The following is a 26,858-nucleotide window of genomic DNA, read 5'->3' on the forward strand; positions in this document are numbered from 1 at the left end:
CCGGCAGTGTGCATAGGGGTCTCTGGCCCGTGCAAGAAAATTCTGGAACTGGTTCGGGTAGAACCGACCCGCCTGCCAGATCCGTTGACTTGACCAACCCGTTGACTTTGGTCAGAGTTGACCGGTCTGGCCATTGACTTTGACTGGTTTGACCGTTGACTTTGACATAAAAAGTTAAAAATTTTTTGAAAAGCCTTACTCTATGTTTTTCGACGTCCTAAGCCCGGTTTTGAAGTCAGTTTTGTCAAATTCTAACCCGAAAGCCTCCAAATTGACCGTAAAACCCAAATATGCTTATGTAATTAAATGTTTTAATTTTGGAAAAATTAAAGTAAGACTTAGGACTAATTAATTGTTGTTATTTGAAGGTACTCGAGACTTATCTGATCGCTCGCCATCTCAACCCAATTCTTCTCGATCCATTGGGCCACGGGAGCCGATAGTCACTCGTATGAACTGTGAACTTTTTAAATACCCTGATTTAAAATATTACTTTGATATTAACTCTGATTGCTATGAATTAGGTTCGAGCACTGTAGTAGAGTGTGACGAGGCCGGTGCTCAGTAGTTTTACTGTGTGCCCTATTTTAAGAGGTGTGTTCTCTATGTGCTACTCGATTGCTTTATCTCATTTGATATATGCGTTTCACTGAAATTTTTATGATTCAATGGATGATGGTTCATGATCTATGATGGAATGATGCATAATATTTGAATGATTGTTTTCACTAGACGATATGATTTTACCGATAATGGATCATGAAAATTTATGCTTGTCATGTGAACTGTTTTATTGGGATATTATCTGGGTAGGCTAGAGAATGAAAGTTCAGCTCTGATCAAGCTGGTAAATCTTTACGGACCTAAGAAGAAAATTTGGTTGGCTCTCAGGCCCCAAGATGTTCCCTTAGGTGGCTCCTTATATCTAATGGGTATAAGGTAAGCAATATGGATGTAGTTTTAGGGAACTGTATATGGTGTACGGGAGGAGGGTAGACTACGAGATTTAATAACTTATGCTTTATCAGGATTTCCACGATAATTTACTGGACTTTTACTTGATGGTTTGCAAACTAGATTTTTATTGTACTAATGGGACACACTGAGCCCCTAGCTCACTTTTCAAACTATTTTCCCCCTTTCAGATACTTGTGGATAGGCACTCAAATCAGACACTCGGAGGATCGACACATTATTAAAGAACTTTTTGTTGTAATGTTTCTATCTTCCGAATTGCTTTGAATTAACATAGGCCTTTATTTTGACGTACTCATTTTATGATAATGATGTTTATGGATTTTTCTACTGATACATGGTTTACCATACTTCAGGTTTATGACATGTTTTGTTTTATGTAATCATTTTTAGTTTTATATTTATTATACTTTTATAAATGTCATTTGTAATATGGTTTTAAATTATCGAATAATGTTTTTGAAAAAATGTTTTAAGAATTTTTATTGTAATTCACTAGACTTAGTCGAAATGCATAGACTGGGTCTAGGGAGTTACATTAGTGACTGAGAAATGAACTGCCTCTCTCATAGCCTCTTCTTCCTCTCCAGTTTGAGGAAGTATAAAAGGTGTTTAATGCTTTGTAACGCTCTCGAGAACTTCAAAATAGTCGGGGAAGTTTTTTCCGTGTACAACCAAGATCCTTGATGGTAATTGGAACTTCAGCACAGGCAGCCAGGAAGAAAGCCATGGCCATTCGGTGATCATTGTAAGTATCGATCGCTGTCATGTTTAGTTTCTCAGGGGAAGTGATCACGCAATAATCCGGTCCTTCAACTGTTTCTCTGAGCTGCAATATTAATCCGAACAAAGAAGGAAGAACAATTGTCACAGTAGCACCATCTAAAAGATATTTATGCGTGTAAAGCTAGAATCTGCCTTCCTGAGTTCAGTACAGATTGCAAGTATCCTTTCAGTCTCTTTAACACTCCAACTTGCCACTGAATAGAAATCATGGAAGATGTTATAGGTCAAAGAATCGAACAATGGCTGTTGATAGTCTTTAGTCGAGAAGAAAACAAAAGAAACATGTTTTCAAAGTGAGAAGCAAAAAACAAGATCATACCATCTCTAATGGCGGTAGGACCATCGGCATAAAGGGCATAAAGGGCAACAAAAGCGAGTCATGGCAACATCTGGCATTTTGTTCATGTTAACATCAATCGAATGCAAGTGTTTCCTTCCAGAGGGATTTCTTGGTGGTCCAGTTCAGTGATGTTGTTCTCCGTCTTGGCACCCATCTTTTCCATAACCTCGGGAAATTTTACATCACCCTTAACCAAAAGAAAAACCAAGAAAAGCAAGCATGATCATGGCAATGATAACTTTAGTGGTAAAAGTAATTGGATAAATCGACAAAAACAGGATTCAAGGGAAACCTCAACGACATTCAAAGCAATTCAAAAACAATTTTGGAAGGCACAAAACGATATTGTCAGTAATTAAAAGCAAATGCGTCCACTCATACTGGATAAATCATTTAATTTGGTTGGGAACTTATTACCATTCATGGGCTTCACAATAAAAAGTACATGTAAACTACTTGTACCACATCCTTCTACAGTGACTATCCCACCAGTGACTGCAGCACCGACAAGGAAGTAACTAGCACTTGAAGCATCACCTTCGACATAAGCATTTTAAGGAGTCATGAAAGATTATATCAGTTTATGATGTTTAGTCCAAACAGACTATTATACAATAATACTGCTACAGTGCTACGTACATGTGTAAATCATAGAAACCTACATGTACTTTTGACATCCTTTTATAAAAAACCCTATCCCAGCTATCCGTCTGCTCCACATTGACCCCAAACCTTTCCATCAACTTTATAGTCATTTCAACATATGGGATTGAAATTAGCTTATCAATTATCTCAATTTCCACATCCTCAGAAGCCAAAGGAGCGCTGCCATGAGTAAAGCAGTCAAGTATTGACTACTGATTGATCTTGAGAGTTTCACCTGCAAAAGTAGCCTAGAAGTTTACATGAATATCGGCACCAAAATCCAGAAGTTATGTCTACGCTCTTTTTCCTTTTCCTTTTCGTCAAAAATATATAGCCTTTCTCCTTCACGCAGCCTAGAAGTTAAAAGAAGCAAGAGAACACAGTTTGGAAATCACAATCAAATAAAAGTTTCGGACATTTAAGAATAATGAATGTGATTAGAAAGGAAGAAGAATTTAAAACCATGGGCTCCTTTATCAACAGAGCCAAAGGATGATATGTGCCACATTAATGATTAATCTTAATCAGTTAACAAGTTCATCATTCCCATGTATACTTGAAAAGCAACATTAGAATAACACCTGGCAAGCAACCGTGACACATTGGAGAATTCACGAAAAAAGTATCTACTCAAAAGGTTCTGCAACTGCCATATTCTTATTTGACCAGACAGAATTACAACCTAACTGGCATCTATGCATCCGGAGATGGTGATACATTGGGTTTATGAGAATGGAGATTGACAGCTTAACTTAAAATAATATTATTGCTCGATGACATGTAATGGGAGCTCATTTCTAGTAGTAGCTTATGTGGCTCCCCGTATCTACTTTAGAAAAGCAACTTCTAAAGCAATTATAGGACGACCTTTACAAAATAGTTTATCCGGCAATATAAAACCACGAGAACATAATAGAAATGATCTGAGCCATATCATTTCCCCAGGAAGACCGCCCTTTCCATTTATATAAAAAGAGGGACAATTAGTGCCAAGAGTGCACTCAACATCAGCCCCGAGCTGCTTAAGACCAGTAACTAAGTCCCCGATAGGTCTCTCTCTCATTCGAGGCACGCCATCAAGTATGTAGCTAAAAAGATGAATAGCATATAAGCATTAGCTCAAAAACATGATAGCTATACATGAAACAAAGAGCATTAGCATATAAGCAGATGGTTCCATGAATATGCTGTTGAAAGTATTGTTAAAAATGGTTTTCAAGTTTGGCAACTAACTTTGAAAAATTGGTTTTCAAAGTTTGGTAAATATTTTTTTTAAAATGGTTTTCAAAGTTTGATAAATTTTTCTTTGAAAAATAGTTTTTCAAAGCTTGATAGATGTTTGTTGAAAAATGATAATGGGATAATCACAATTAATCCCTAGGCTTTAGGGTATTTACAAGATTAAGTCCTAAGTTTCAACTATAAATACCCTAGCTCATTTAGCTTCAAAAACCATCCCAAAAATCATTTTTTCTCCCAATACTAGAGTTTTCTTGTGAGTAGTGAGTGTTTTGTAAACACCTGTAAATTTTCTCTCTTAGTAAAAGATCTGCAGTAGTCCGGAGACGTAAGCACAATTGGCCGAACTCCGTTATTAATTTCGGTATTATTTTTCCGCTTTTATTTAGCATTCTCACTAATCTGGTTATAGGGAAATTACTTGTACTCGGTTTATTTCTCAACAACTGGTATCAGAGCTTTTGGTTGTGAATTTAGTCAATTTTTGCGAGGTTACTATTTATTACTATTCATATGAATAGTAAAAATTTTGTCGGCGATACGAGTTTGTCGACGGAAGTGTTATAATACACGGTGGTTCGCACAAATTGTCAGAAACGATTCGAAGAAGCCAGATTTGAGTGGGAGCGATGGCTGCAGACGGAGAGAATGTGAAAATTGAAAAGTTCGATGGTGCAGACTTTGGTTTTTGGAAGATGCAGATTGAAGATTTTGTACCAAAAATCTATATCAACCTCTCTCAGGAAAGCAACCAGATGGCATGAAGAATGAAGACTGGGCTCTTCTCGACATACAAGCCCTCGGAGTTATCCGACTGACGTTATCCCGCAATGTTGCTTTCAACATAGCAAAGGAAAAGACCACGGCGGGTCTTATAGCGGCTCTCTCCAGTATGTATGAGAAGCCATCGACCTCAAACAAAGTTCATTTGATGAGGCGATTATTCAATTTGCGGATGACGGAAGGGGCATCGATGGCACAACACCTAAATAAACTCAACACAATCACAATCCAGTTGAGTTCAGTGGAAATTGAATTCGATGATGAAGTTCGAGCTTTAATTCTCTTATCATCTCTACCAGATAGTTGGAATGCTACTGTTACAGCAGTCAGCAGCTCGTCAGGAAACAACAAATTAAAATTCGACGATGTTCGGGATATGGTATTGAGTGAAGAAATTCGACGGAGAGAATCGGGTGAAGCATCAACCTCCTCAACCTTGCACACGGAGTTCAGAGGGAGAACTTCATAAAGGAATTCAAATCGTGGCAGATCCAAATCCAGAACGGGAAAATCAAGAACGGGAAATAAATATTTTACCTGTTATAGCTGCGGCAAGAAGGGCCACTTTAAAAGAGATTACCGAGCACCGAAGAAAAATACCGGTACATAGGAATTTGCCAACGTGATAGAAGAGACAGATGATGCCATGATTCTAAGCGTCAACAGTCCGATTGAATCATGGATCTTGGATTCAGGGGCATCTTTTCACTCTACCCCATGCCAAGAAATCATGGAGAACTATGTCAGTGGTGATTTTGGGAAGGTTCATCTAGCTGATGATGAAACCTTGAAGATCGTCAGAAAATTAGACATCCGACTAAAGTTGCCAAACCAGACTACCTAGAAGCTGACAGGAGTGAGACATATTGCTGGCCACAAAAGAAATTTGATTTCTGTAGGATAGCTTGATGGAGAAGGATATAACACAACTTTTTCAGGCTGTGAATGGAAGATCACCAAAGGAGCACTCGTCATTGCTCGTGGTAAGAAGACTGGTACTCTCTATGTAACCTCAAATTTAGAGAATACCATTGCTACACCAAATGCTGATGGAAAATCAAACCTATGGCACCAAAGGCTTGGCCATATGAGCAAGAAAGGGATGAATACACTTTTGTCAAAAGGGAAGCTGCCGGATCTAAAGAATGTAGATGTCGGACTATGCAAGGATTGCATCTTTGGAAAACAAAAGAAAGTCAACTTTGCAAAGATTGGTAAGACACCCAAGGATGAACAGTTAGAGTTGGTTTATACTGATGTATGGGGACCATCTCCAGTTCCATATCTTGCAGGCTCATTATATTATGTCACCTTCATCGATGATTCTACAAGGAATGTGTGGGTTTATTTTCTGAAGAAGAAATCAGAAGTCTTTGATACCTTCAGAAAATGGAAGGCCATGGTGGAAAATGAGACTGGTCTGAAAGTCAAGCGGTTGAGGTCTGACAATGGAGGAGAGTACAGAAATCATAGATTCAGAGATTTTTGCGAAAACAATGGGATTAAGATGGAGACAACAGTTCTCATGACACCGCAGCAGAATGGCGTAACAGAGTGCATGAACAGAACTCTGAATGAACGTGCCAGAAGCATGAGGATACATGTCGGATTGCCCAAATTTCTATGGGCTGAAGCTATCAACACTGAAGCTTACTTGATCAACCGTGGGCCCTCAGTTCCTTTAGATGGAAGAATACAGAGGAAGTTTGGAGCAAGAAAGAAATAAACCTTTCACACTTAAGAGTGTTTGGTTGTATTTCTTATGTACACATAAACTCTGCTGAAAGAAGTAAACTTGATGCCATGTCCAACAAATGTGTCTTTATTGGTTATGGTGGTGATGAGTTCGGTTACCGGTTTTGGGACTATGAAAATCGGAATATTATCAGAAGATGTCATTTTCAATGAGAATGTGATGTGCAAAGACAGATCAACCATAGAATCAAGTAGCTCAAACATCGAAGATGAAACAAAGGAATTTGCTGAGTTCGAGGAGATTTATGGAAATGATATTCAGATCAGTCCTGAAGCAGTTCAAGAAGAACCAGACACACCGGAACTAAGACGCTCCTCCAGAATTCCTAAACCAACCCAACGGTATTGTCCTTCTTTGCACTACTTGTTGCTGACTGACAATGGTGAACCAGAGTGCTATGATGAAGCAATGCAAGTGGAGGATTCAGTCAAGTGGGAGTCTTCCATGAAAGATGAGATGGACTCGCTTATGTCAAATCAGACGTGGGAATTAGCTGAATTACCACTAGGCAAGAAAGTGCTCCACAACAAGTGGATTTATAGGATCAAAGAAGAGCATGATGGGAGCAAACGCTATAAAGCAAGATTGATTGTCAAAGGTTTTCAACAAAAAGAAGGTATTGACTACAATGAAAATTTTTCTCCAGTCGTAAAACTGTCTACAATCAGACTGGTGTTGAAAATTGTAGCTGTAGAGAATTTACATCTTGAGCAGTTAGATGTAAAGGCAGCTTTCCTTCATGGTGATTTGGAGGAAGAAATCTATATGAGGCAGCTAGAAGGATTCATAGAGGCAGGCAAGAAAACCCTGGTATGCAGGTTGAAGAAGAGCTTGTATGGTTTAAAACAAGCTCCTAGACAATGGTACAAGAAGTTCGATAGCTTCACGAGTAGCAATGGTTTTACCAGATGCCAAGCAGATCATTGTTGCTACATCAAGAGGTTCGATAATAGCTTCATTATTTTATTGTTGTACGTTGATGACATGCTCGTTGCAAGCTCAAACATGCAAGAGATTATAAACTTAAAGCAAAAATTGTAGAAGCAGTTTGCTATGAAGGATCTGGGCGCTGCAAAGCAGATTCTTAGGATGAGGATTAAGAGAGACACAAAGTCGGGGACTTTTATGTATACACAGGCGAGTACATCAAAGTACTCTCCGGTCATCATGCAGATGCTAAACAGTAAGTACACTTTAGGTGTTCATTTTGTTTGCTATGAAGGATCTGGGCGCTGCAAAGCAGATTCTTAGGATGAGGATTAAGAGAGACACAAAGTCGGGGACTTTTATGTTATCACAGGCTGAGTACATCAACAAAGTACTCTCCAGGTTCATCATGCAAGATGCTAAACCAGTAAGTACACCTTTAGGTGTTCATTTTAGACTCTCCAAATAACAATCACCAAAGACGGAGGAAGAACGTGCACACATGGTGAAAGTGTCGTATGCCTCAGCAATTGGAAGTCTAATGTATGTCATGGTTTGTACCAGACCAGATATTGCTCATGCAGTGGGAGCTGTTAGCAGGTACATGAATAATCTAGGCAAGGTACACTGGGAAGCAGTCAAATGGATCCTCAGATTTCTACAGAAGATATCTCCACTACAGAAGATAGTTGCTCTCTCCACAACTGAAGCAGAATATGTCGTTGTTACGGAAGCCAGCAAGAAGATGGTTTGGCTCCAAAGTTTCTTGGAAGAGTTAGGCAAGAAACAAGAAAACAATGTCTTGTATTGTGACAGTCAAAGTGCTATCCATCTAGTAAAGAATCCGTCTTTTCATTCCAGAACGAAGCACATACAATTGCGATATCATTTTATCCGGTCTGTTATGAAAGATGGGATTTTGAAACTTGAAAAGATTAGTGGAGCTCAAAATCCGGCAGACATGTTGACAAAGACGGTAACCACGGACAAACTGAAGTTGTGTTCAGCTTCAGTTGGCATGCTAGACTAACAAGACCAGAAATACTACTGCATTGATCGAGGTGTGAAGACAAATTAAAATCAGTCTTCAAGTGGGAGATTGTTGAAAGTATTGTTAAAAATGGTTTTCAAGTTTGGCAACCAACTTTGAAAAATTGGTTTTCAAAGTTTGGTAAATGTTTCTTTGAAAATGGTTTTCAAAGTTTGATAAATATTTCTTTGAAAAATAGTTTTTCAAAGTTTGGTAGATGTTTGTTGAAAAATGATAACGGGATAATCACAATTAATCCCTAGGTGTTGAGTTAATCGATTGACGGAATCGGCCAAGAGGGGGGTGAATTGGCAATAAAAATTTCTGTGGAAGCTTTTGCAGAAAATTGAAAAGATCTGCACAGCGATTTAGAGTGGTTCGACTTTCTCAACCAAAGTATACGTCCACTACCTTAGCTATCCACACTAAAGATTTTCCACAAATTCACTAATTTGTCTTTCTTTTGAGGACAAAGAGTAACCTTACAAACCCTCAAGAATTATACCCCAAATTCTTGAGAAAACTCTCTCCCAAAGAGAACAATACAAATTTGCAAACTTACAAGGAAATCCTCACAAGGTTGATTGTTTGCACAATTCTAGAACAAAGAAAAGAACACTCAAAGATAAATACAATTAAGTACAAAAGTGTTCTTGAAAGCAAATGAATATTGGATGAAAAATAGGATTGAAATGCTCAAACATGAGGTTTGATGCTTTCTCTTTGATTCTCTCTTGATTCTAGTTGCTTGATGTTTCTTGTTATTGATCAATGGCTTCAGAACTTGTTTAAATACCCCTTGAATCAATTCTGAACGTTGGTGATAATTAGTGGAGTCAATAGAGCCGTTTAAGTGTGAAAACAATTAATTTTTCTAGGTGGAACGTCTCATGCATCGATGCAAGATCAAGGATGCATCGGTGCATTCGTGTAAAATTCAAATATTTTGACCGTTGGAACACTTGATGCATCGGTGCACCAAGTGTGCATCGATGTATGAAATGCATTCGATGTTTGAAAAAAGCCTGGTGCATCGATGCATGGCTTGTGCATCGATGCATCAAATGCATTCGATGTTTTGAAAATATTCAGAGTGCATCGATGCATGGAGAGTGCATCGGTGCATGGAATGCATTTGATGTTCAATTAATTCATCGATGCATCGATGCATGGACTGATGCATCGGTGCATGCCTTTGAATAATTGATTTAAGGCTTGTTTTTGGTTCAAAATACTTTGTGAAAATTGTTTCAAAAATAGTTTAAGTACAAATCACAATTTTACACATTTAGTAAGGATTAAAATTGATCTTGAAAAACTTGGAGTAATAATTTGATATTCGGTTAATTGAATCGAATATAAATTTAAAATCATTTGTGAAATTTAAAATTTTAACTTAATTTGTTATATCGAAATATCAAAAATGTTTTCAACAATCTCCCCCTTTTTGATATAACAAAACATTTGAATAATTTTAAGATTTGTTTAAGAAATTATTTTTGAAATCGATTTTGAAAAACTTACTCCCCCTTACTATAACACATCTTAAATTTTCTCTCCCTTTTTGTTAAATCAAAAAGACTCTATAAAAACGTTTTAAACAAGAATTTTGAAAAACATTAGCCAATTGATTTTAATAAGCTGCTAAGATCATCAAAAGAGAGATTAGCCATTAGTTTTCATAAACAATATTCATAATAAAATGTGAAATGGCATAATTTGATCATAAATTTCTAATGATGCAAAATTAATAAACAGAAAGCGTTAAAATGTCAAACCAAATATATATATAATAAGTTCAAGCATCCTCAAACAAACATCCAACAACTAATCAAGTTCAAAGTTTTAAGAACAAGAAAGCATGGCAAGTAAGTCTACTCCATCGGAGGATCGGGAGGAGGAGGATAATGAGCTCGAACTTCAGGAGTCAGAGCATCCATACGATCACGCATCTCCCTCTGAAACTCAGAAATCGTAGACTCAATGGAGGCAAAACGTAGATCAAACGACTCTAGAAAAGATCAGAAATAAGGTGGCGTTTGATCATCTTGCCGAGCTGGTACTTCGTCGTCAATATCTCTCATAAGCCTTTGAAGCTCTGGATCATCATCAGCGTCAGGAGCTGGAGGAGGAGGAGGAGCACGAGAAGAACTAGGAGCAGCTCGAGAAGAACTAGCTCCCGGAGTTGGCTTATTGGGTCGAAAGACCCAAAGACCGGTTCGCTCATTTTGAATCCAATCCGCTTTCTTCAAAGATGTAAGGTTGATTTGATTTTGGAGAGGGATATGAGTGTCGAGAGAAACATTTAAACCAAGTTTGATAAACAGGTTACTAAGTAGACAACCGTAGGCTAAGGTTTCAACATGTTTGGAAGGGACAATATTAACGATGTCTACTAATTGGCTGAATATAATTTGTGGAAGATTTATTTTGATTTTATTTTAATGCAGTACATCCACCACAAATCCCTATTACGAAGAGTGGAGTAACGACCAGCCGATGGTCTAAACCACCAAGAAATAATAAAGTGTAGAAAACGGTCATGATGAGTTCGGAGTGAACTGACACTCGCATGAGGGGTATAGGGATAATTCACATTCTCTTTTTCATCAAAAGCACCATCATCATCTAATCCGAATTGTGTAGCAATGGTTGCAGAATCAACCACAATGTATTGTTCTAAAAGGTAGGATCTAATACCGATGGTTCCACATTGGGTTTCATTTTGAATGCATACCGCATTTGAATAAAAAATACGGACAAGTTGATGAAAACGATGGGTTGAAGAGAAAATAGTTTATCAAACTTCCACCTTCTAAGAGTCGGGAGGTATTCAAATTCAATTTTGTTCATGGCTTGAAGGGAGGGAATACGTTCTTCCCGAATTCGATAGGATTGGAAAGACTCAATGTATCTATTAAAAGTTCGTTTCTACGACGCTCTGGCATATTGAAACAACACTCAATAGCCATTAGGAGCTTGAGGATCAGGATTAGGTTGAGGAGGAACGGGATTAGGATGTGAGGAACGGGAGGACGGTTTTGGTGAGACGACTAGAGGATGACCTAGGGCGTTTAGGATTTGACATGGTAAGGGAAATTTGAAAAGGAATATCACCTGCAATTTTAAAACACATGTATGCACAACAATTAATCCCAAAACTCAAATGAGTCCTCAATAATTCAAGGTTCTTTAACAAAGTCCTAATGGGCAAAGTTTTGAAAAACTATTTAAAATTAATATCTAATACGCATAGTTTTCATGAAACTAACATAATTGAATCAAAAGTATCATTAACTTTCGAAATAATAATAATAATTTTTTTAATTCGAAATTTCCAAATAATTTGAAAAATTATGCGTTTTTGATGAAATTCGTTGTAGAAACTAGTTTAGAATCATCATATAACCAATGCCGATAATTATTTCAAACTAGAACTATCTAAACTAGTCCTAAGTTCAAAAATTTAATGAAATAGAGTTTTTGTGAAAATACCTTGAAAAATTCGGATTGAGGGAATGAGGAGATGTTTTGCGCGATTTAATGAGTGTAGCAGGTTTGTAGGATAAAAATCTTGAAGAATCCGATGATTTCCCGAAGGTTTTGAGCAAAATGGAGATTAGGGTGAGAAGGGGACGAACGGCCGTGAGAAGTTTAGAGTTTAGGTTTTGAAAAATAAAGAAGATGAAGCCTTTAAAAAAAACCCGATATCGGTGCATGGTCTTATGCATCGATGCATATTCAAGTATGCATCGATGCATTGTTAAATGCATCGGTGCATGAAGCACAAAAATGTCAAAAATCCGTTTTAAACACTTAAAATGCTAAATAATTTGGCTCTAATGGTAATGGCAACTCATATATCAAAAATTAATTAAGTTCAATCAAACAAATTAATCTTCAAACTTTATTTGAACATAAAATTATTTTTCACTAAGAATCACAAACTCCCCCTAACTAATAACAAGAATGCAATCAAAAATATTATTATAAGCATTTTTCATTTATTCTTAAAAGTGCTAAAATTATTTTAAACACTAAGTGAAGATAGGTCAGTTAAACCTAATTCTCTCCTAAGTGTCCAAAATCTTTCCTTGTTTGAGGGTTTTGTAAAGATATCCGCTAATTGATGCAAAGTATCAACATATTCTAGAACTACATCTTCCTTAGTGACATGGTCTCTAATGAAATGATGTCTTATTTCAATGTGCTTAGTTCTAGAGTGTTGGATGGGATTTTTAGTGAGACAAATAGCACTAGTATTGTCACACTTGATAGGAATGGTACCTACTTCAATTCCATAATCAAAAAGTTGTTGTTTCATCCATAAAACTTGTGCACAACAACTACCGGCTGAAATGTATTCCGCTTCAGTGGTAGATAATGCAACACAATTTTGCTTCTATGAAAACCAATAAATCAGCATATTTCCAAGGAATTGACAAGTACCGGAGGTGCTTTTCCTATCTAATTTGCATCATCCATAATCCACATCAGAAAAGGCATGCAAGCTAAAGCTAGAGTCTCTAGGATACCAAAGTCCTAAACTAGGAGTGTCCTTAAGGTATCTAAAGATTCTCTTAACAGCTAGTAAATGTGATTCCTTAGGACATGATTGAAATCTAGCACATAAGCAAACACTAAACATAATGTCCGGTCTACTTGCAGTTAGATAAAGCAAAGAGCCAATCATGACATATATAATTTAACATCTACACATTTACCTCATCTAAGTCAAGCTTGTTGAAGAGCTCATTGGAGTGTTATGAGGTTTCCTATTTTCCAATCCAAACTTCTTGAGCATATCTTTGACGTACTTAGCTTGATTAATGAAGATGCCATCTTTTCTTTGCTTGATTTGGAGTCCCAAGAAAAATGAGAGCTCCCCCATCATGCTCATCTCAAACTCACTTTGCATTAGCTTAGAAAATTCTTGGCAAAGAACATCATTAGTAGAAAAAATATATATCATCAACATAAATTTGAACTACTAATAAATCTTTACCTTTATGCTTTAAAAACAATGTAGTGTCAACGTTTCCTTTTGAAAAACCTTTTTCAATTAAAAATTTGACAATCTTTCATACCAAGCTCTAGGAGCTTGTTTTAAACCATAAAGAGCTTTGTCAATTTAAGAACATGATCTGGAAATTTTGAATCTTCAAAACCTGGAGGTTGTTCCACATACACTTCTTTTATAACACCATTTAAAATGCACTTTTAACATCCATTTGATATAATTTAAATTCATGAAACATGCAAATGCTAATAACATTCTAATTGCTTTCATCCTAGCTACGGGAGCATATGTTTCATCATAGTCTATGCTTCTTCTTGAGTATACCCTTGAGCAACAAGTCTAGCCTGTTTCTCACTATATTACCACTCTCATCAAGCTTATTCCTAAAAACCCATCTAGTACCTACAGTAGATTTATTACTAGGCCTTTCAAATAATGTCCATACTTTACTTCTCTCAAATTGATTTAACTTCTTGCATAGCCATAATCCCAATGTTCATCATTTAATGCTTCTTTAATTCTTAGGCTCTATGCATGAGATAAATGCAACATAATTACAATATTTCTAAGAGAAGATCGAGTTGTTACCCCTTTTGATGGATCACCTATAATTTCACCATCCTTGACATAGTTGTACTCTCTTGGGTAAGATACTTCCCTTTCTCATGGTTGGATTCTCAAGGATCATGAGTTTCCTCATTTTTCGTTCTTCCTTTGATGATGGTTCTCCAACTTCATGTCTAACATATTTGTATTTATAACACCAACATCATCATTCACACAAGAATCCTTCCTTGGAAGGGGATTATCATCGAAAATTTCATATGGAGTTTTTTAAAATTGGCCTAATCATACTCGATTAACAACATAACAAGCAGTATTTGTGGCTTCCGCCCAAAAATATTTTGGCAAATTATTTTCACAAAGCATGGTCTAGCCATTCTTCTAAAGTTCGATTTTCCCTCTCAATCCAAAAGGATGAAAATAGTTAATGTTAGGCTTTTTATTTTTGAAAATTTCATATGGAGTTTTCTTAAAATTGGCCTAATCATACTCGATAACAACATAACAAGCAGTATTTGTGGCTTCCGCCCAAAAAATATTTTGGCAAATTATTTTCACAAAGCATGGTTCTAGCCATTTCTTCTAAAGTTCGATTTTCCCTCTCAACTACTCCATTTTGTTGAGGGGTTCTAGGTGCTGAAAAATTATGACTAATACCATTAGAATTACAAAATTCAATAAATCCAAGATTTTCAAATTCAGTGCCATGACCACTCCTAACACTAGTTATAGAGTAACCTTTTCATTTGGATTATTTTTGAAAATGTGATGAACTGTTCTAATGCTTCATCTTTAGTACTTAAAATAGAACCCAAGTATATCTAGAATAGTCATCTACCAAGACAAATGCATATTGTTTTCCACCCAAGCTAGTAGTCCTAGTTGGCCCAAAAAGATCTACATGGATCAATTGTAATACTCTACTAGTTGATACGTCATTAATGGATTTAAAAGAAACACGGTTTTGTTTTCCTTTAGCACAAGCATCACAGATTTTATCATTATCAAATTTAAGCTTAGGCAACCCTCTTACTAAGTCTCCTTGAATTAACCGTTGCAAAACACTCATACTCGCATGACCTAGTCTCCTATGCCATAACCAACTATCATCATCCTTAGCAACTAGGCATAAATTAGTCATATCAATAGAATCTAAATGCACCATGTAAATGTTTCCTATTCTATGACCAACAAGCATAATCCGATTAGATGCAATGTCAATGACTTTACAACTATTAATTTCAAATAAGACATTGAATCCTTTATCAGACAATTGACTAATACTCAAAAGATTATGCTTTAATCCATTCACATACAAAACATTTTTAATTTGTATGGAAGAGGTATTACCTATAGTACCAATACCTTCAATATGACCTTTTGAATTGTCTCCAAAAGTCACTTCTCCTCCATTTTTGGCGTTAAGCTCAATGAACCGGCTTTTGTCTCCGGTCATATGTCTTGAGCATCCACTATCAAGGTACCATGAATTTTAATTTGTTTCCCGTGCCTTGTAGCAATGCTCATTTCCCTACAAACATAGATTAATTTTTGATTTTTGGTACCCAAATTCTTTGGGTCCATATTCATTAGTAGTTTCCAAAATCCTAGTCCCCTTAGGTATCCATTGTGCAGGATATCTTTATCTTTAGTAGTAATCTTCTGTAGGAACCCACATACTTCTAACGATTTTTCCATTTGAGGTTCTTTGGGGACCTCTATGATTGTAGTTCTAAAACTTTTCTAACAAAGTTGGATTTTGAATTTCTTCTTTTTCAAAATGTTTGTACCAACTTATCAAAAGAAGTTTTAAGATCATCAATTTTCTTTTGATGATCATCATTGACCTTTGAAAGTAAATTTTGCAAATCTAAAATTTTCTTTTCAAATTCTTCTAGTTTGATCTGCAAATCTTTGATTTTACTTTCAAGATCATTGTTGGTTTTGGATATGAGTTTGTTTTCATTTTTCAATTTTGAAACATCATTTTTATATTTTAAAAACAATTTCTCATAATCCGAAGCCAACCCATTGTATTCCTCAAATAACTCATCATAAGATAAATCATCAAAATCGGATGAGTTAGAGGTTACCTTAGAATCTTCCCCGAATGCCATCAAGCACAAGTTTGCTACTTCTTGTTCCTCTTCATTGGAATTTTCTTCATCGCTCCATGTAGCCACATGAGCCTTGTGCTTATCTTTGATTGACCCTTTTTCTTCAATTGTGGGTAATCATATTTGACATGCCCCGGCTTTTTGCATTCATAGCAAATGATTGGGTCCTTCTCTTTTGGTTCATTTTTGAGGCCTTCGTTTCGTTTGAATTTTCTTCCTCGGTAAGGTCTCATCATTTTTCTGAACCGTTTGGCAAATAATGCCATTTCCTCGTCATCATCATCATTATTAGAATCACTCTCATCTTTTGTGGATTTGAGAGCAACTCCAATGTTTTTCTTCTTCTCCTTCTCCTTTGGTGTCTCTTCAACTTTATCAAGCTCCACCTCATCTTCAAGCATCATCTCATGAGTGAGGAGTGAACCGATAAGTTCTTCAAGAGTTAAGGATGATAGGTCCTTAGACTCGATGATTGCCGTCTTCTTTGATTGCCATGATTTTGGGAGGGAGTAGACTAACTTCCTCACAAGCTTTTCATTTGAGATGATCTCTTCATACGATTTAAGACCATTGACAATCGTTGAAAATCTATCCGTCATAGCTTTGATGTCTTCATTTGGTTTCATCCTGAAATTTTCATAGCTATGCGTTAGAATACTAATTTTTGATTTCTTTACCTCATCTGTACCTTCATGTGTGACTTGAAGCTTGTCCCATATTTCTTTGGCGGTTGTACACGATGAAACTCTTCCGTATTCATCTGGTCCAAGAGCACAAAAAATAATATGGATGGCTTTGGAGTTGAGCTGGAACATTCTTGTGTCTCCTTCACTCCACAACCTTGGATGAGTGAGAGGTTTGATGTATCCTTCTTCTACGGCATTTCATGCTCCCATGTCACTTGCTTGAATGAAGTACATCATTCTGTTCTTTCAATAGGCATAATTAGCCCCATTGAAGAAAGGAGGCTTCTTGACGGGCATCGAATCGAGACCGGAGTCGTAATTTGAAGTGGAGGCCATTGATGACTTTGTAATCGATGTAACTCTTCCTGAATCGACTCAAGAGGCGATTAAACCTTCAAATGAGTGAGGCTCTGATACAAATTATTGAGTTAATCGATTGACGGAATCGGCCAAGAGGGGGGTGAATTGGCAATAAAAATTTCTGTGGAAGCTTTTGCAGAAAATTGAAAAGATTTGCACAGCGATTTAGAGTGGTTCGACTTTCTCAACCAAAGTCTACGTCCACTACCTTAGCTATCCACACTAAGGATTTTCCACAAATTCACTAATTTGTCTTTCTTTTGAGGACAAAGAGTAACCTTACAAACCCTCAAGAATTATACCCCAAATTCTTGAGAAAACTCTCTCCCAAAGAGAACAATACAAATTTGCAAACTTACAAGGAAATCCTCACAAGGTTGATTGTTTGCACAATTCTAGAACAAAGAAAAGAACACTCAAAGATAAATACAATTGAGTACAAAAGTGTTCTTGAAAGCAAATGAATATTAGATGAAAAATAGGATTGAAATGCTCAAACTTGAGGTTTGATGCTTTCTCTTTGATTCTCTCTTGATTCTAGTTGCTTGATGTTTCTTGTTATTGATCAATGGCTTCAGAACTTGTTTAAATACCCCTTGAATAAATTCTGAACGTTGGTGATAATTAGTGGAGTCAATAGAGCCATTTAAGTGTGAAAACAATTAATTTTTCTAGGTGGAGCGTCTCATGCATCGATGCATGATCAAGGATGCATCGGTGCACCAAGTGTGCATCGATGCATGAAATGCATTCGATGTTTGAAAAATAGCCTGGTGCATCGATGCATGGCTTGTGCATCGATGCATGGCTTGTGCATCGATGCATCAAATGCATTCGATGTTTTGAAAATATTCAGAGTGCATCGATGCATGGAGAGTGCATCGGTGCATGGAATGCATTCGATGTTCAATTAATTCATCGATGCATCGGTGCATGCCTTTGAATAATTGATTTAAGGCTTGTTTTTGGTTCAAAATACTTTGTGAAAATTGTTTCAAAAATAGTTTAAGTACAAATCACAATTTTACACATTTAGTAAGGATTAAAATTGATCTTGAAAAACTTGGAGTAATAATTTGATATTCGGTTAATTGAATCGAATATAAATTTGTAAAATCATTTGTGAAATCTTAAAATTCATTTAACTTAATTTGTTATATCGAAATATCAAAAATGTTTTCAACACTAGGCTTTAGGGTATTTACAAGATTAAGTCCTAAGTTTCAACTATAAATACCCTAGCTCATTTAGCTTCTAAAACCATCCCAAAAATCATTTCTTTCTCCCAACACTAGAGAGTTTTCTTGTGAGTAGTGAGTGTTTTGTAAACACCTGTAAATTTTCTCTCTTAGTAAAAGATCTGCAGTAGTCCGGAGACGTAAGCACAATTGGCTGAACTCCGTTATCAATTTCGGGTATTATTTTTCTGCTTTTATTTCGCATTCTCACTAATCTGGTTATAGAGAAATTACTCGTACTCGGTTTATTTCCCAACATATGCAAATTATTTGTATACTCAACTAAAAGAATCCAGTTAAAAGCTTACATCCCCTTTTAACGGTTGAATTCCCTCTTATAGGGAAACATCAATGTAAAATTAGTCACGGTCGCCTTTCAATATTATATCTTCATAAATCGATCGTAATTGGGCAGACCTTGAATTGACACCGGCAGCGATAACAGAAGTAGTAAGTGGTCGCATTGCAGTTCCAGCATTCCCAAGAAAGAGCTGAATTTCTTGACCGTCCCCTTTACCGCAACCTTCAACAATGGCTAGTTTATTTTCAGTCATGTGTCACATGTAGCCCAAGATTCCCCAAAGCAACAAGCATATGATGAACATCGTCGCTATTCAACAAATTGTCTACCACAGTAGTTCCCTACATATCGAACAGACATTAAAACATGAAGTAATTAAAGGGTATAAACACCAACATTAAATAGAGAATGAAATCAATATACCTCAGATAGAGCAGCGAGAAGCAGAATCCGATTGGACAATGATTTGGAGTCGTGCAACTTGACGGTGCCCGAAATGTCGTTAATTGGTTGAAGCACGATTTTCGAAGCTCTGAATGGCTTCTCCGATGTTTCCATTGAAGCTGAAACCTTCAAAGACCAAACCTTTACTGGTCCCAACTTGTTGTTGCTCTTCAAAACCAAACCGCAAGAAGGTGCAAAACTTGCTTTGAGAGTTGATCCAAATGAGACAATGTAGAGATTTGGGTTTCTGGGTTTTTGGGACATTGGGCAAAAGGCTAGCAAATTATACAGTGGATTGTATAATTTTCTAGCCTGTGCCATCTGTCTCTCTCTGTAATTGATTTTTCTAAAAATATTTAACTTGTTTTTTAAATGTTTGATTGACAGAAAATAATGATTAATATAATTTATATTTTATTTTTTTGGTATCCAAAGAGATTTTTATTTTTATAATAAGGCAAACATGTTGAGTGCGATGAAATTGTTACATTTTTTTTGGTTGATAGAAACAAAAAAAACGAGCAGCATTTAAACAGCTGCACTCAAGTCCTTCTGTACCATAACAGCATTTAAACAGAGAATAATTATTAATATAATTTATTTTTTAATGTTTGTTTAATTGAATTTTCTTTATATTTTATAAAAGGTTTTATATTAAAATAAGTGTTCAAACTATATTATTTTCTATAGACAGGTATCAATAGTATTGTTGACTCATCTATCTAACATTGCAAACGTTATTTAGGTGTTATTTAGGTGTTTGGGTCATCAACGATGTTAATTTCTACCTTATATGACACATGTCATGATTTGGTAATTTTATAAATTTATTTAAAATTTAAAATTTAAAAATTAAAATTATATATTTTTAAGAAAAAACATAAATGTTTTTGAAATAACCTCAAAACTTTAAAAACATTCATTTAAACCCCTAAACCTACGTCGACTGTCGCCCTTTACCGTCGACGAAGCTCCGCCCAATCTCATCTCCTCGATGAGCAAAACCCTTATGAAATCGTGACCTATTGATGGTTGATCGATGGCGAATCGATGTTTCATACCCTAGAAAACCTAGAATAAAAACTGCGATCCCATGCGATTTCGATAGTCAATCGACGGTAACTACAGTGGCGTATGACTAGGAGGATGGTAGGGACTAGGAGATTAGAATTCGAGAGTTTTAGGAATTTTGGGTTTTTTAATAATTTAATATAATTTTTTTATAAATATAATAATTTTTTTAAAAATAAAATTTAAAATCACCATATTGTGTTACTTAACGGAAGAAATTAAAGTCGTTCACGGGGCGAACACCTAAAATGATAACGTTTGTAACGTTAGGCGCCGAGATGAATAAAAAAATACTTTAGACACCTCTTCGTGAAAACTGGTATAGCTTGAGAACTTATTTTGGTATTAAGCCTTTATGGAAAAATGGCTTATGATGTGATTTTTCATAAATTATTTTCCAATTTTACAGTTTAAAGCATAAGAACTCAAAATAATATTATTTTATATATTTAATATTAATATATTATTTTAATATCATTTTAATAAAAATATTAATTATTAACATATATTTATTAATAATTTTAATAATATAATATTATATTTATTATTATTATTATTATTATTATATAATTTAATTCTAATTTAATTATATTATAATAATATTCTTATTCTAGTAATTAATAATGTAATGTTCTTATTTTAATAAATAATTAATATAATTTATAATATTTTAATTTTAATAAAATATAATATTCCTAATATTTTATTTATAAAATTATCAAAATAATATTTCAATAATAATACTGACATAAATGATATTAAATAAATTAATTTTAATATTTAAAAAAATAATAATAGTTTTTAAAATAAATAATATTATTTAATTTTATAGAATATCTAAAATAAATAATTTTTTAAAACATTATCAACCAGTGAAAAATGATTTATACAACTTCATCTAAACACCGTAAAATGATTTTCATAAATTATTTTCGAGAAAATATAATTCATTTTACGGAAATTGTTTCTACCTATTCAAAGATAGCTCTCACCATTTGACATAAAACGCTCACACGCCTAGCATTCGTGGTGCTCAAACTCAGGACCTTAAAGAATAACAATAATTGTTTACCACTAAGAACACTCAGTTTGTACGTTTAAGGAAATCGTTAAATATACGTATATAATGGTTAAACAAACATTCTAAATATATATTATTTTTTAATTATGTTAGATTATTCAAAAGAAAATGTTAACTAAATTATTTTAAAATACTTTTAAGATATTTAATTTTTGAAAGGTATGAAAATAAATATTTAATTTTTTCTGTAACCAAAAAAAAAGTTAATTGCTCTTATAGAATGATGTCTCATATTAAAATTAACGGATAATATATCATTTGGTCCTTCAATTCTAATTAATTTTTTAGTATTTTAATAATATTTTTAAGTCATAATATATATATATATATATATTAAAAATATAAAAAAATCATAATTTAGTGTTATTTAATTAGCAATATTAAAAATTCATAAATTCTGTATATTTAATTTATATGAATTTAGTAATAATTTTATTTTGGCAGATATACTGCTCAAAATCTCCAGGGATCTAGTTAATTTTCATCTGGTTTTTACGTTTTGTGTTACCAAAAATAAAATTTTGATTTGCTAACTTCATATAGAGTAAATGCGCAAAATCTATTGGTGATGATATGATTGAATGTAAGGATGTTAAATGAGGATAAAATTGAGTTTCTGAACGAACAAAATTGATAATATAAAGTAAATTTACAGCTAACAATTTTTATGGTGATACATTATACATCTTTAATAATTCTTTTTCATGAGGTTTATTCGTACATGTCTACATTATACCTATTGATACATATGATACACTTTTATATATATATATATATATTAGGATTCACTTACATAATGTAAAACTCTTTAGTTTTACACAAGTTTAAGACTGTTAAATTACTGAAAATAGATGGCTGAGATTGACTCATTGTTTTTTTTCCAATAAATATCTTCACATTTCTTATTTTTAATCTCAGTCATCTGTTTTTTACTCATCCAACAATCGTAATATGTGTAAAACTAAAAAAATCTTACACTGTATAAGTGGATCCCAATGGAGTCGATAGATATCTGTGAGTACTGAATGGAACTCCCCAGACTAGTTTCGCCATCGCATTGCAATCACATTCCTCTCCCGAGGAACATGGCTGAAGCAAAGTTCCCAATCGTTTTCGAGCATAAGCACAATATGCGACACCATCGGAGAAATCCGGTCCATAGCCAAACCCTGTCGCAATAGCTTCCAAACTTCCATGGAATCAGTTTCCACCTGCAATCTTCGAATTTCCAGCGTCGACGCCACCTTAAGACCCTCATACACACCCCACAGCTCCGCGTCGAGAATAGAGTATGCTCCAATGGTCTTGGTAAAGCCCTGAATCCATGACCCATGCTCATCACGAATCATGCAACGGTGGAAACCACTGCAACTTACTCCGATCCACCACCGTCCCATAAGGACCTAACCGATTATGAAACTGCATTGCAGCTAACGCTTCTCAGTGAAGACGTTTACCTTGCTGGAGCACACTTTCCACTTCCACAAACTCCGGATCAAAGAAGCTTATTGATTAATAGATAAAAATTGTTTTACGGATTGTTTGGTTGATACGTAAATTTAACTTATAATTATATATTCAACATCGACAAAATGAGTTGAATTAATGAAGATTATAAATTATATGTACCCATAACATATGTATAGACGATATCTGACTAGTTATTTGGAAATTACGAGCTACAAATTTTGAAGTGCATGTAAATTCTTTTGGACCCATGTTAGACAATAATTTATACGATATCATGTTAGGGTTTTCACTGTTTTTATTTATTCAATTTGAAATTTTTAATTGCAACTTATAGAATATTATTTATTGAGTTGTATTAAATTTTTTATTCATTAAATTTAAAATTCTAATTTAAAAAATAATTTTATAATTTTAAAATAATATAATTTTGAAAATTTGATTTTTTATTTATAATATTATTACTTGAAAATATTTAAAAAATATCAAAAATAAAATTTTAGTTACAATTAATAGTCAAATAAGATATTATTATCCATTAATTTTAATATGACACGCTATCTCCTTCATAACAACTAACAATATCTAACAATTGTCTATTCTATCCAAAAAATAATAATTTAATGTCTATTCTGTATAATATATATATATATATAATTTAATACCCATTTTGTAATTTTTGAAAGTTCAGTACCCAAAAATATTATTTTGAGATTGTTTAGTGACTATTTTTGAACTTTACCCATTATTTTAAACTAGATATTTGAATTAGTTTTCATGCTCAGGTAGGATAAACTACCAATTTTATCACTATCGAATTTGTTTTTAATCCTGTTTTTTTCATTAAACTTTTTCAAAAAATAATCACTCAATTTTGAAGATTAATTTTTTATTACTCTATATTTTTAATAATTAACAATATTATGATATGGAAGACACCGTACACCTAAATTACATCATTTTAAATTTTTTATAAAAGCTACTAATATAGTGTATTTTTTTTATAAATTTGGTGTGAATACAAATATCATTTCTTTAAAAACTCTCAATAATTGATAATGAACACACATATTCTTGTCGGCACTCAAACCTGAGACCTTTAGGTGTTGGATTAAAATCCATAATTATGGACACATATTTATAATGTATATTGTTATCATAAAATATGACATAAATTATGTGACTAACTATGTTATAAAGTCATAAGGTATTAGAATTGTCATGGAAATAAAAGTGTAAATACTATTAAAGTTGTATTTATAATTCGATGAGGGGCAGCGTTATAAGTACAGACAATAATTGATTCTTAAATCAACTAGATAAAGAAGTTATGGTCCCCAAGAAATAGATAATATCATATTTACTCTTATCTACGTCAGAGAGTTTATACTTAAGGAAAATATATCTTCTTGGAAGATCTAACCAAAGAGAGATTCAAGGATTTCAACTCATCAATTAATTCAGGTACGCTTCGGCATCTAGTATTTTTATTCTTAATGATTTGATCCTAGTTAATTATCATATTTATTATGATTTATTTCTAACAAGTGTCATCATCACCAGATTGTGTTCAATCATTGAGAATCAAATTTTTCTTTATTTTTTTTCAATTTGATATGTTCTCAAGATTTAAATGATTCGATATTTAGGTTTGATAACAACCATGAACTATGGATTCAATTTTATGTGTTATTAATCTCTAGAATATATTTAGATATTGTATTTTTTTATTTGAAAATCTTTATTTTCGATGATCATATTCTGATGCTAATATCTGGATTCAGATTCGTTTATGAAAATTTATTGAATTTATTTCAGTTTACTATTCGTCAATTTAGAAACCCTAAATTGGTAATTCAATGCTTTCTTTTTTGCTTTGATATTCGTGGGTTTAAAAGTCTTTATTTTACAATCCAATGGTAGTAAAACTCAATGCCATATGGTATAATATAGAGAAAATCTTACTATTATACTTTCGGAATTTTGTTTTTCAACCCATGATTATTTGTGATATTCATCAATTACAGTAGACTTTTGGGATTTTATATTTTTCTTTTATGTGAGATTAATTTGTTTTGCTAAGATAACATGGTCATCAATTTGTTTTTTTGATGTATATCAGTTATGATTGCTTTGGTATAAAGTTTTAAGTTAATATCTCGTCGATTATTATAATCGTATTTATGTTCATTTTGGGTGTTTTAGTTGTGAATACCAAAGTTTTAATCTGGTATAATGGCATAAAGTTATAATAAGGTCTCTTTTATTATTATAATCATCAATTATTATAATAATAATTATATATTTCGTTTTGATTTCTTATTTCATGGTTTGGTTTAATTTAGAGAATTCATGATTAAAAAATTCTTGAGAAATAGTCAAATATTTAGGTCTCTGGTTTCTAATACGTCATTTAAACAAACTTCTTATAGGTTACTTTGGAAACTACAATGTGATTAGAAAATTTAGTTTTGTTTTTTAACTATTATGGACTATAGAATATATATTTGACATTGATATATTCGATTTAATTTGATTAAAAATTATTTTTTAATCTTTGGAAAAGTTTTAATTCACTAGTTTGTATTTGACATTGACTTTTGGTTAAATGTTGATTTGAATTCGGTTTATTTTTGATGATTTATGAAGTTACGTATTAATTGCATGTTTAAGAAATTCTTCATAAACAATCAAAGACTTGAGTTTCCTATTTTTGATAGCACTATTTATGTAACATTATATAGGTTTTTTCGGATATTGTAGTGTAATCATAAATTTAAGTTTTGACCTTTGATTGTTACAAAAATATTAAATTTGGACTCTAATATTGATTTTGAGACGACTTAATTAAAGTAATAAGTCGTTGAAATTGCCTCAATTATGAAAAATATTTTATACAATAACATAGGATAGGTTATTTTTGATCGGCCCAAAGGAAGATTAATAGTTAGACGTATATATTCAATTCGATTTGATTAAAATTTCAATTTTGGGAGTTGATTATTAGAATATATATTGAAACAAACTAATTAATATCTTGGCTAGGTCTGATATTTTGATATATTAGTTGAAACGAAATGTCGCCAAAGTGACCTGTTTTGTGTAGACTAATTCATTTGAAATATCAAGATGATTATGAGTTTCTTGTGATTCAAGCGTTTATTAATTGGCCCAAAGGAAAATTAATATTTGATTGGATTTCAAGAGACATCTGTGGTAATAACATGTGACAATTATAAGGTATTTATTTTATGTAAGCATTACATTAGTCCAAATATTAGTCTTTTGTTCGATATAACTTATTGTCAATGTTTGATTACTACAACAAGAGTACTGTCTGCTATTAGTATTACTGTCCAAAGACTTGATATTGATGCAGTGTTTGGTATCTTGTGATGAGAATTAGCCATAATTTTGAATTTATTTGTTTACTTAAGATGTGACTTTCAGTTTTATTTATATTTTGTTCTATATTCAAATTATTTATTTATTGCTATCGCAATATTTGCTCTATGGAAAATGTAGTTAGGAAATTAAATATGAAGAAATGGAAAAATGCACTTATATAAGATTTTGGTTATATGAACATAGACTTTGCGCTAAGAAAAGAACAATTTCCACCTCTCATGGGGGATAACATTCTTAATTGATATAAGAGGTTTTGAGAGGTGAAATTTGTTTAAATTGCATAAGTCTAGTGGTCATGAACCATAACATTTTAGAAGCCTTTAGGGGCACATAATCTAAAAAGATTACTAAGGGTAATGGTTTCCTTGACGAAATTGAATTTTTTTTCCAAAATCAATAAGGTTTAAATGACATCACTTTTGACATCTTTGATGTTTATAAAGTATAATGGTAAAGGAAATGTGAGAGTGTACATTATGAATATTGTTAGGATTTTCGGAAGCTCGAATCGACAACCGGAACGGTTTGCAAAGAGGGGTCGGAACGGTTTTGTGTTTAGGGAGTAAGGAGATTTGAAAGATAGAGAATTGCACAGCGATTTATAGTGGTTCGACTTTCTC

The 26,858-nt window shown here is 33.6% G+C and overlaps 1 pseudogene; it reads right to left on the reverse strand.

Moving 5' to 3' along the window:
• Window positions 1-1,587: 1,587 nt before the first annotated feature.
• On the reverse strand, window positions 1,588-19,532 carry LOC120173992 (annotated as a pseudogene).
• Between the last annotated feature and the right edge of the window lie 7,326 nt (window positions 19,533-26,858).

The sequence above is a fragment of the Hibiscus syriacus genome, unplaced genomic scaffold, assembly GCF_006381635.1.
Source record: "Hibiscus syriacus cultivar Baekdansim isolate YM2019G1 unplaced genomic scaffold, ASM638163v2 tig00111996_pilon, whole genome shotgun sequence".
NCBI classification, from domain to species: Eukaryota; Viridiplantae; Streptophyta; class Magnoliopsida; order Malvales; family Malvaceae; genus Hibiscus; species Hibiscus syriacus.